This window comes from Pelobates fuscus, chromosome 11 (genome assembly GCF_036172605.1).
Source record: "Pelobates fuscus isolate aPelFus1 chromosome 11, aPelFus1.pri, whole genome shotgun sequence".
Lineage (NCBI taxonomy): Eukaryota > Metazoa > Chordata > Amphibia > Anura > Pelobatidae > Pelobates > Pelobates fuscus.
The window spans coordinates 24980979-24990857 of NC_086327.1; positions in this window are offsets into that span (position 1 = coordinate 24980979).

The following is a 9879-nucleotide window of genomic DNA, read 5'->3' on the forward strand; positions in this document are numbered from 1 at the left end:
TATCTTGGCTAAGTGGGAAGGCGTGTAAATTTGGAACCCACTAGATTTTTGATAGTAATCGACTAAGAGGCGTCTGTGTAAATTCGGTCCTCTAGCTCGCTATATGTGGTGCTTGGGCAGTGTGGCTAACCAAAACGGATGTAGATAGTTTTAGGTAGTCCATTCAAGGTACTGGCCAATAGTTTAGTTGGGAATTGTAAATGTGTTAAAGATTGTTAGTAAAGTGTATATCTTGTTAGATATAGAGCTCAGCCGTCTAGCGAGAGTGTTAATAGTGTGTTGCTGTATCATAGTGCACGGTACCATAACCCTGTATATTTACTGACACTGTATATAAGTACTAATCACTGTCGTCCATTGCATGTTTAACACCATAACCACTAATAATTGTATTGTGACCTTAAATTGTGCTTTGACCTATGCTAATCGTACTGTAACCGCTATTTGTAAAAGACGATGTTACTGGGGTGTGTTATAGACGGGTAATTCATATATAGAGAATTATAGCGTGGGTGACTGTATAGTTTCGCCAAAGGGCATAATATTGATTATCTAGTGACTGGTGTAACAGCTGTGTGTGTACGGGAATTCCCTGAGTGTTTATTGTGTTATTGTGTACGTTTCACTTGGTAACCGTACCACGTGGTGCTGTTGCCAGAGGAAACGGGTGTGACTGTTGAATAGAACGCGTGCATAGTATTCGTTGTCAATGACGTTCCATTGATAAGTATGGGCGCGTCGGAGTCAACGATTCCGGATCCCTTAGGTTGTATGGTAAAGAATTTTAAAAAGGGATTCAAAACATGTGATTTTGGGGTTAAAATGTCTCCTGTACGTTTGGTTACTTTGTGTACTAGGGAGTGGCCTACTTTGGTTGCGGCATGGCCGCCACGTGGTAGTTTGGATCCAACCCTGATACAGCGTGTACACGTGGCTGTGTCAGGTAGGCCTGAACTTTACGGACAGTTTCCATATATTGATTGTTGGAGACAGGCCGTAAACGACTCGCCAAAATGGATTCAGATATGCCACGAGGAGCAATGTCGCCTCATGGTGGCCAGGACTTGTTTGTCCACTAGGACTGTGGTTAGGCCCATTTTGGACACGCCCCCTGAGTCCGAGATCCCTTTGCCGCCCCCTTACTTCCCTACAGGAAGAGGTAACGCGAATGCAGGAAGTTCTATACCCCTCCCCTCATTGCCCTCATCCACTTCCGCTTCCTCCTCTAGTACAGAATCCACCCCCCCTCGTATTAAACCTCCCCTTCCGGAACCAGAACCAACCCCCGTTAGATCTAAATATCCTGATTTGGCGCCACTTCAAACTTCCGGTCAAGCTTCTTCTAGCTCGGCTGAGAGTATTCTATTTACTAACTTTTCCCAAAATCAAGCTCCCACATCCTCATGCCCTATTTCTCCCCGATTGGAACCCATAACTGACGCCCCTTCACGTAGCCCTATACTAACCAGACAACTGACCGGTACCCAACAATTAAAACATTATCAGATGCCTCTTCGTCTGAATCCCGGGTCAGCCTATATCGATGCCGCAGGTCAAATGGCACATGCTGACCCAGTCTTCGTATATGTCCCGTTCACGACTACCGATCTCTTGAATTGGAAGACCCACAATTCCTCGTACACTGAGAAACCACAAGCTATGACCGATCTGTTCACCTCGATAGTTCAGACACATAACCCGACATGGGCTGATTGCCAGCAGTTATTAATGACTTTGTTTAATAATGAGGAAAGGACAAGGATTAATCAAGCGGCCATTAAAGCGCTAGAGGATAGAGCCTGTGCTTTGAATCAAGCCAATCCGGCAGCATGGGCCGCAACACATTACCCTAATACCGATCCCAACTGGAATGTAAATGGCGCAGATATGGTTCAACTCAGAGCCTATAGAGACGCTATAATTGCTGGCATGAAAGCCGGAGGGAAGAAAGCCATTAATATGTCGAAGACAGTTGAGGTGATTCAGAAAAGTGATGAAGCGCCCAGTGTCTTTTATGACCGATTATTGGAGGCATACCGCTTGTATACCCCCTTTAATCCGGAAGACGCAGATAATTCCCGAATGGTGAACTCCGCCTTTGTCAGCCAAGCTTACGGAGATATTAAGCGCAAGCTACAAAAGTTAGAAGGGTTTGCAGGTATGTCTATCACCCAACTAATGGAGGTAGCGAATAAAGTATATATGAACAGGGAAACAGAGACAAAGAAAGAGGAAGAGCGCAAGATGCGTAGAAAGGCAGATATGCTAGCGGTAGCGATCGCAGGCGTAGATAGACGGGGCACAGATAGAGGTGATAGTAAGTGGAATGAGGAACCTCTGAGTAGAAATCAGTGCGCATACTGTAGGGAAGAAGGGCATTGGAGAAATGAGTGTCCGCGAAGAGAACAGTATGAGAGAGACAGACCTAGGACAGGTTATGGAAACTTTAGAGGCAGAGCGAGAGGTAGAGGAGGCCCTGGAGGGAGCAATGGTAATAGAGGGAGTAATGGGAACAGAGGAAGTGTAAGGGAAGATAGGTACTACCCAGCAGCGCAAAGGTCCCGCGATAGAGAAGGTAGGGACTTTGTAGGATTGGCTGACACGGTCATGGAGGACTATTGATACCGACCGGGCTCCATCCCCCTTGGTCGAGCGGAGCCTATGGTCGATGTATCAATAGGGGGAAAAAGGAGTGCGTTCATGATCGACACTGGTGCTGAACATTCGGTGGTGACTGACCTAGTTGCTCCTCCATCTGGAAGAACTATTACTGTAATAGGAGCAACTGGAAGAAGTGCTGCAAAACCGGTTCTTAAAAGTCGACTCTGTACATTGGGAGGCCACGTAGTAAAACATCAATTCCTTTATATGCCTGAATGTCCAGTCCAATTGCTGGGACGTGATATGCTATCTAAGTTACAAGCGCAGATTACGTTCCTACCAAATGGAACAACATCCTTAAAGTTTAATGGACCTTCAGGTATTATGACATTATCCGTACCAAAGGAAGAAGAGTGGCGACTTTATACAGCGTTGACTAGTCAAAACCCTAGGAGTGATGAATCCTTATTCAACATACCAGGAGTTTGGGCAGAGAACAACCCACCAGGACTGGCCCGCAATATTCCACCTATTAAAATCGAACTAAAACTTGGGGTTTATCCAGTGAGCCTAAGACAATATCACATCCCGCAGAAGGCTAAGAAGAACATCCAATCTTATCTGGATAAGTTCATACGGTATGGTATCCTAAAATTCTGTACTTCCCCCTGGAACACCCCATTGCTGCCTGTTCAAAAGCCCGGTACAGATGAGTATCGACCTGTGCAGGACTTGAGAGCAGTCAATGATGCGGTTGTTAGTATACATCCAGTTGTGCCCAATCCATATAACCTGCTTGCTTTAATTCCGGGCGGGGCTACCTATTTTACAGTCTTAGACCTCAAAGATGCCTTCTTTTGCCTCCGAATTGCCGCAGAAAGTCAATGTATCTTCGCTTTCCAATGGGAAAACGCTGTAACGGGCTCAAAACGCCAAATGACCTGGACAAGACTGCCCCAAGGGTTTAAAAATTCACCTACCCTATTTGGTTCAGCTCTAAGTCAAGATCTACTGGATTTCGAGTCCATCCCAGGAGAGTGTGTATTGTTACAATATGTAGATGACTTGTTGATAGCAGCAGTTACAAAGGAAATATGTCAGCAAGCGACGCACGATCTACTACACATTCTCTGGAAGGCAGGATACAAGGTGTCTAGAAAGAAGGCTCAGTTGTGTTTGCCAACTGTCAAATATCTGGGATTCCATATCTCTGAAGGTCAAAGAATCATGGGGCCAGAGAGAAAAGAAGCTGTGTGCCAAATACCGATACCCAAGAATAGAAGACAAGTGCGAGAATTCTTGGGGGCAGCAGGCTTCTGTAGGATATGGATTCCCAGCTACGCGATACTGGCAAAACCTCTGTATGCAGCTATCAAAGGTACAGAGCCTTCTTATGGACTCAAGAACAGCAAACGGCATTTGAAGATGTGAAGAAGGCTTTGATGAGTGCCCCAGCATTAGGTCTACCTGATCACACACGACCATTCTACCTGTATGTACACGAACAAAGAAGAATGGCTGTGGGAGTATTGACACAGTACTTGGGATCATGGCAAAGACCTGTTGCCTACATGTCTAAGCAACTGGATGCAGTGGCCAGCGGACTTCCACCTTGTCTAAGAGCCGTAGCTGCAGCCGCCCTGCTAGTAGCTGAAGCCGATAAACTCACTCTGGGTCAAGAACTTTATGTACGAGTCCCACATGCAGTACAGACGTTGTTGGATTACAAAGGAAATCATTGGTAACAGCCGTATGACCAAGTCTCAAGCAATGTTGTGTGAAAACCCAAGAGTGCATTTAGAGACTGTAAACACCTTAAATCCAGCTACCCTTTTGCCACAACCTACTGAAAGTCAACATGATTGTTTGGAAGTAATGGATGAAGTATTTTCAAGTAGACCCGATCTTCGTGATTTTCCCATCCAGAACCCCGATGTTCAATATTACACCGACGGCAGTAGTTATGTGAAAGAAGGGATCCGCTATGCAGGATATGCAGTGACAACGATAGACAAGGTGATAGAAGCTCGGCCACTGGCAAAAGGAACATCAGCACAAAAGGCAGAATTGATAGCACTGACACGAGCGTTACAATTGGCTGAAGGTTTAAGAGTGAACATCTACACGGACTCCAAGTATGCGTTTTTAACCACTCATGCCCACGGAGCTTTGTATAAAGAAAGAGGACTATTGAATTCAGAAGGCAAAGAAATCAAGTACGCAGCTGAAATCCTACAACTATTGGAAGCAGTGTGGGAGCCGAGAGAAGTCGGTATTATACATTGTCGAGCGCATCTGAGAGGAGATGGTGATGTAACCAAAGGAAATCGGATGGCAGACAGTACAGCTAAGCGTGCCGCTGAATCGGGAAGACAGGAGTATGTGGGGCATATAGCTGCTCTTATACCAACTCCACTGTCTCAATGGACTCCAGTTTATACAGGTCAAGAAGAGGAGTGGTTAAAGACTGAACCTGGAAAGTATTTGGAGAACAAATGGTATCAGTTAGAAGACGGAAGAATAGTCATTCCAGCATCACTAGCGGTAGAAATTGTCCAAAACTATCACAACGGGACACATTCTGGGAGAGACAGCACAGAAGAATCTCTCAGAAAACATTTCTACATACCAAGATTGTCCAACTTGACTCAGGCCATTGTACGAAGATGTGTAACGTGTGCTAAAAATAATGCAAGGCAAGGACCAGTAAAGCCACCAGGAGTCCAGTTTATGGGGGGACTCCCCATGTCCGATTTACAAATTGACTATACAGTGATGCCTAAATCTGGTGGACATCGCTACCTGCTGGTGGTTGTGTGTACCTATTCAGGCTGTCCTACTCGTACAGAGAAAGCAGGAGAAGTTGTGAGATTCCTGTTACGAGAAATAATACCCCGATATGGACTACCCTGCTCTATAGGATCGGACAATGGTCCAGCTTTTGTTCATCAGTGCCTACAACAACTGACTCATATGCTTGGTATAAAGTGGAGGCTTCATACGGCATATAGACCCCAGAGTTCTGGTAAGGTAGAGAGAATGAATAGAACTATTAAGAATCAGTTGGCTAAAATGTGTCAGGAAACCCAACTTAAGTGGAACGTTCTCTTACCCATAGCTCTATTGCGAATCCGCAGTACACCTACCAGAAGGATGGGCCTCTCTCCTTTTGAAATCATGTATGGGCGACCACCTCTCGTACTTGGTAACTTAAGGAGGGATTTGAGTCAGTTGGGAGAAGGAATTACCCGGCAGCAGGTTGTAGAGTTGGGTAAGACTATGGAGGAGGTACAGAAATGGGTACAAGATAGATTACCTGTGAATATTTATCCCCCAGTTCATAGTTACCACCCAGGAGACCAAGTGTGGATTAAAGAGTGGAATAATGTACCGTTAGGGCCCAAGTGGAGAGGTCCTTATGTTGTTCTTTTGTCTACCCCATCAGCGATAAAAGTAGCCGAAGTGACTCCGTGGATACATCACTCCAGGGTTAAACCAGCAGCAGTCGATTCTTGGCAAGTTACAGCAGATCCAGAGAATCCCTGCAAGATCCGGTTAAAGCGCACGACTCAGTCGGAGTGACGAGGAACTTTGTGGATTACAAAATTTTATTGTTTCAGGGATTTGGTAAGTGAGTGAGAAGGCCATAATAAAGCCTGTCCGCTCACCGACGTATAGTATATAAGCCAGGAAAAGTCTCGAAGGGACCCCTGTGAAGACGAGCAGAACTCCATTCCCTGCAGCCCTTACATCCTGGAAGCTGAGGTGCCTTCGCACGGACGAAGACTGAGGATGACGACGAAAGATGTGTTTCTGATAATGTTTTTATATGTGTATTTTTATATTCAGGAAGGTAGAGGTACCGACACTCCTAGCTGTGAGGTATGCATTAAGACTACAAGAACAGGTAACCATATTTCCCAAACCCTAATTTGGCATTCGCAATACGAGTGTAAAGGAGATGTATCAAGATGTAGATACCTAAATATAGAATATAGTGTGTGCCATTTAGGAGTAGGAGAACCTAAGTGCTTCAGTCCAGAGTATCAACCTCGTACAATTTGGTTGACTCTCAGGAATGGAGATCCTCAGGGGACCCTAATTAATAAGACGGTATTAGAATCCGTATATTCTTCGGGTGTTCTGCTATTTGATGCGTGTAAGGCGATATCAAGTGGTAGAAAGCCGTGGAATGTATGTGGGGATCTTAGATGGGAGAGGACGTATGGGTCTAACGATAAATATATTTGTCCCAGTAGTAAAAATAAATATGTGAGTCCTAGATGCCCAAATAGAGATTATAACTTTTGCCCATATTGGTCTTGTGTGGGGTGGGCAACTTGGGGACAGACAGTAGACAAGGACATGATTGTGACTAAGTTGCCTACCAGCCCATATTGTAAGTCTATGGAATGCAATCCAGTCCATATACTTATAAATAACCCCGACAAGTTCTTAGATAAATATGGTAATTTATTTGGGTTTCAAATATATGGGACGGGTTTAGATCCTGGGACAGTATTGTTTATAGGGATAGAGACTGATACGGTATCCTCCCAGACTCATCAAGTATACCATTCCTTTTATGAAGAGATGAGCATAGATAATAAGATCCCCCATAATGCTAAAAACCTGTTTATTGATTTAGCTGAGAGTATTGCCGGTAGTCTTAATGTTACCAACTGCTATGTGTGTGGAGGTACTAACATGGGAGACCAATGGCCTTGGGAAGCAAAGGAGTGATGTATAATACTTCTGTAGGAGAATTAACTTGTCTAGGGCAAAAAGCTTATGATGATGATACGAAGAATACAACTTGGTGGTCGGCTTCAAATGTCTCAGAACCATCTAACCCGTTTGCTAGATACGCCAATTTAAAGGATGTGTGGTTTGATCTATCCATCACATCTACCTGGAGAGCCCCAGCAAATTTGTACTGGATCTGTGGTAAGAAAGCCTATTCGGAGTTGCCACAGGACTGGGAAGGGGCATGTGTGTTGGGTATGCTCAAACCATCCTTCTTCTTGTTACCTATTGAAACAGGTGAGACTTTAGGTGTTAAAGTGTATGATGTGAATCATAGGAAGAAAAGGGGACCCATAGAGATAGGCGCCTGGGAAGATAATGAATGGCCTCCCCAGCGTATTATAGATTACTATGGGCCAGCCACGTGGGCAGAGGATGGTACCTTTGGTTATAGAACCCCTATTTATATGCTCAACCGTATTATACGATTACAGGCGGTGGTTGAGATCATTACTAACGAGACATCACAAGCGCTCAATCTTCTAGCGAAGCACAATACCAGGATGAGGACAGCCTTGGATTACCTTTTGGCAGTAGAGGGAGGTGTATGTGGGAAGTTTAACCTGAGCAATTGCTGTCTTCAAATAGATGACGAAGGGCAAGCAATAGTTGAGCTTACTAGCCATATGGTTAAACTAGCGCATGTGCCTACTCAGGTATGGAAAGGGTATAATCCAAGTAGTTGGTTTGGTAGCTGGTATGAGTGGTTTGGAGGGCTTAAGGCAGTGGTAGGTGGAGTCCTACTGATTTTAATGTTGTGTCTACTCCTGCCGTGTCTTATACCCTTAGTAGTTAGGTCTGTGCAAAGCCTGATAGAAAATATAGCAGAGAGGAAGGCTGCTGCACAGATAATGGCAATTTATAAATATAAGGCTCTAGATCAGGGAGAGCCAATGCAGGAAGATGAGTGTTGAAGATTCACATCATAAGATAAGTCTGGTCTGGTTCAAGGTAACTTGTGGTGTATGCAAACCAAGGTTAAGTGATGCCTCAAGTAATTGTGAAATATCAAGAGGCATCAAAGGGGGGAATGTGGTGGAATCTCGGTAAAAATAAATTTAGTAGGCCGAGATTACCACGTGGCATGTGTACGTGCATATGCTGACGTATCGATCAGTTGGTTGCACGAGGCAAGATACGATCAGTAGTGTACGGAGCATGTGCAAGAATACAGGATATAGTATTCCCCTCCTCCATTGTGCTGGACAAGCCATGCGGTCAAGCAGGAACTTAATTCTTATTTGTATTGATTGGTCAAGAGAATGTGCGGGTGGAGCTTAATATGGGAGGAGTTATATGCCTATATAAGGAGCCTGCACTATTGTCCGGGGCTCAGAACTTGCTGTATTTTGGTGACATTAGTCCCTCTGAGTCCCGATCGGTGATCCAATAAAGAATCTCTTCCTTCCTGAAGAAACCTGTGTCCATCTCTCTGTGCTTGGCTTCCGTCAGTTTCTCCGGTATCAGGGCCACTTATTTTCCATTACTGCCTTAACCCTCATGGGCATGGAGTTCACCAGAGCTTTACAGGTTGCCACTGGAGTCCTCTTCCACTCCTCCATGACGACATCACAGAGCTGGTGGATGTTAGATACCTTGCACTCCCCCACCTTCCGTTTGAGGATGCCCCACAGATGCTCAACAGGGTTTAGGTCTGGAGACATGCTTGGCCAGTCCATCACCTTTACCTTCAGCTTCTTTAGCAAGGCAGTGGTCATCTTGGAGGGGTGTTTTTTTTTTTTTATCATGTTGGAATACTGCCCTGCATCCCAATCTCCGAAGGGAGGGGATCATGCTCTGCTTCAGTATGTCACAGTACATGTTGGCATTCATGGTTCCCTCAATGAACTATAGCTCCCCAGTGCCAACAGCACTCATGCAGGCCCAGACCATGACACTCCCACCACCATGCTTGACTTAAGGCAAGACACACTGCTGCAGGTCAGTTTCAGGGTCTTGGCATTCTTCTTAAAGCCTAGGCCATCTTGATGTAGAGCAACAATTCTTTTTTTTTTCAGATCATCAGAGAGTTCTTTGCCATGAGGTGCCATGTTGAACTTCCAGTGACCAGTGACCAGTATGAATGAGTGTGAGAGCGATAACACCAAATTTAACACACCTGCTCCCCATTCACACCTGACGAGTCACATGACAATGGGGAGGGAAACTGGCTAATTGGGCCCAATTTGGACATTTCCAATTAGGGGTGTACTCAGTTTTGTTGCCAACGGTTTAGACATTAATGGCTGTGTGTTTAATTATTTCGAGGGGACAGCAAATTTACACTGTTATACAGGCTGTACCCTTACTACTTTACATTGTAGCAGAGCGTCATTTCTTCAATGTTGTCACATGAAAAGATAAAATAAAATATTTACAAAAATGTGAGGGGTGTACTCACTTTTGTGAGATGCTGTGACTAAAGGTAAGCTGGGGACTATCTGACCAGTTCTGCTAATTTGCCCTAACACT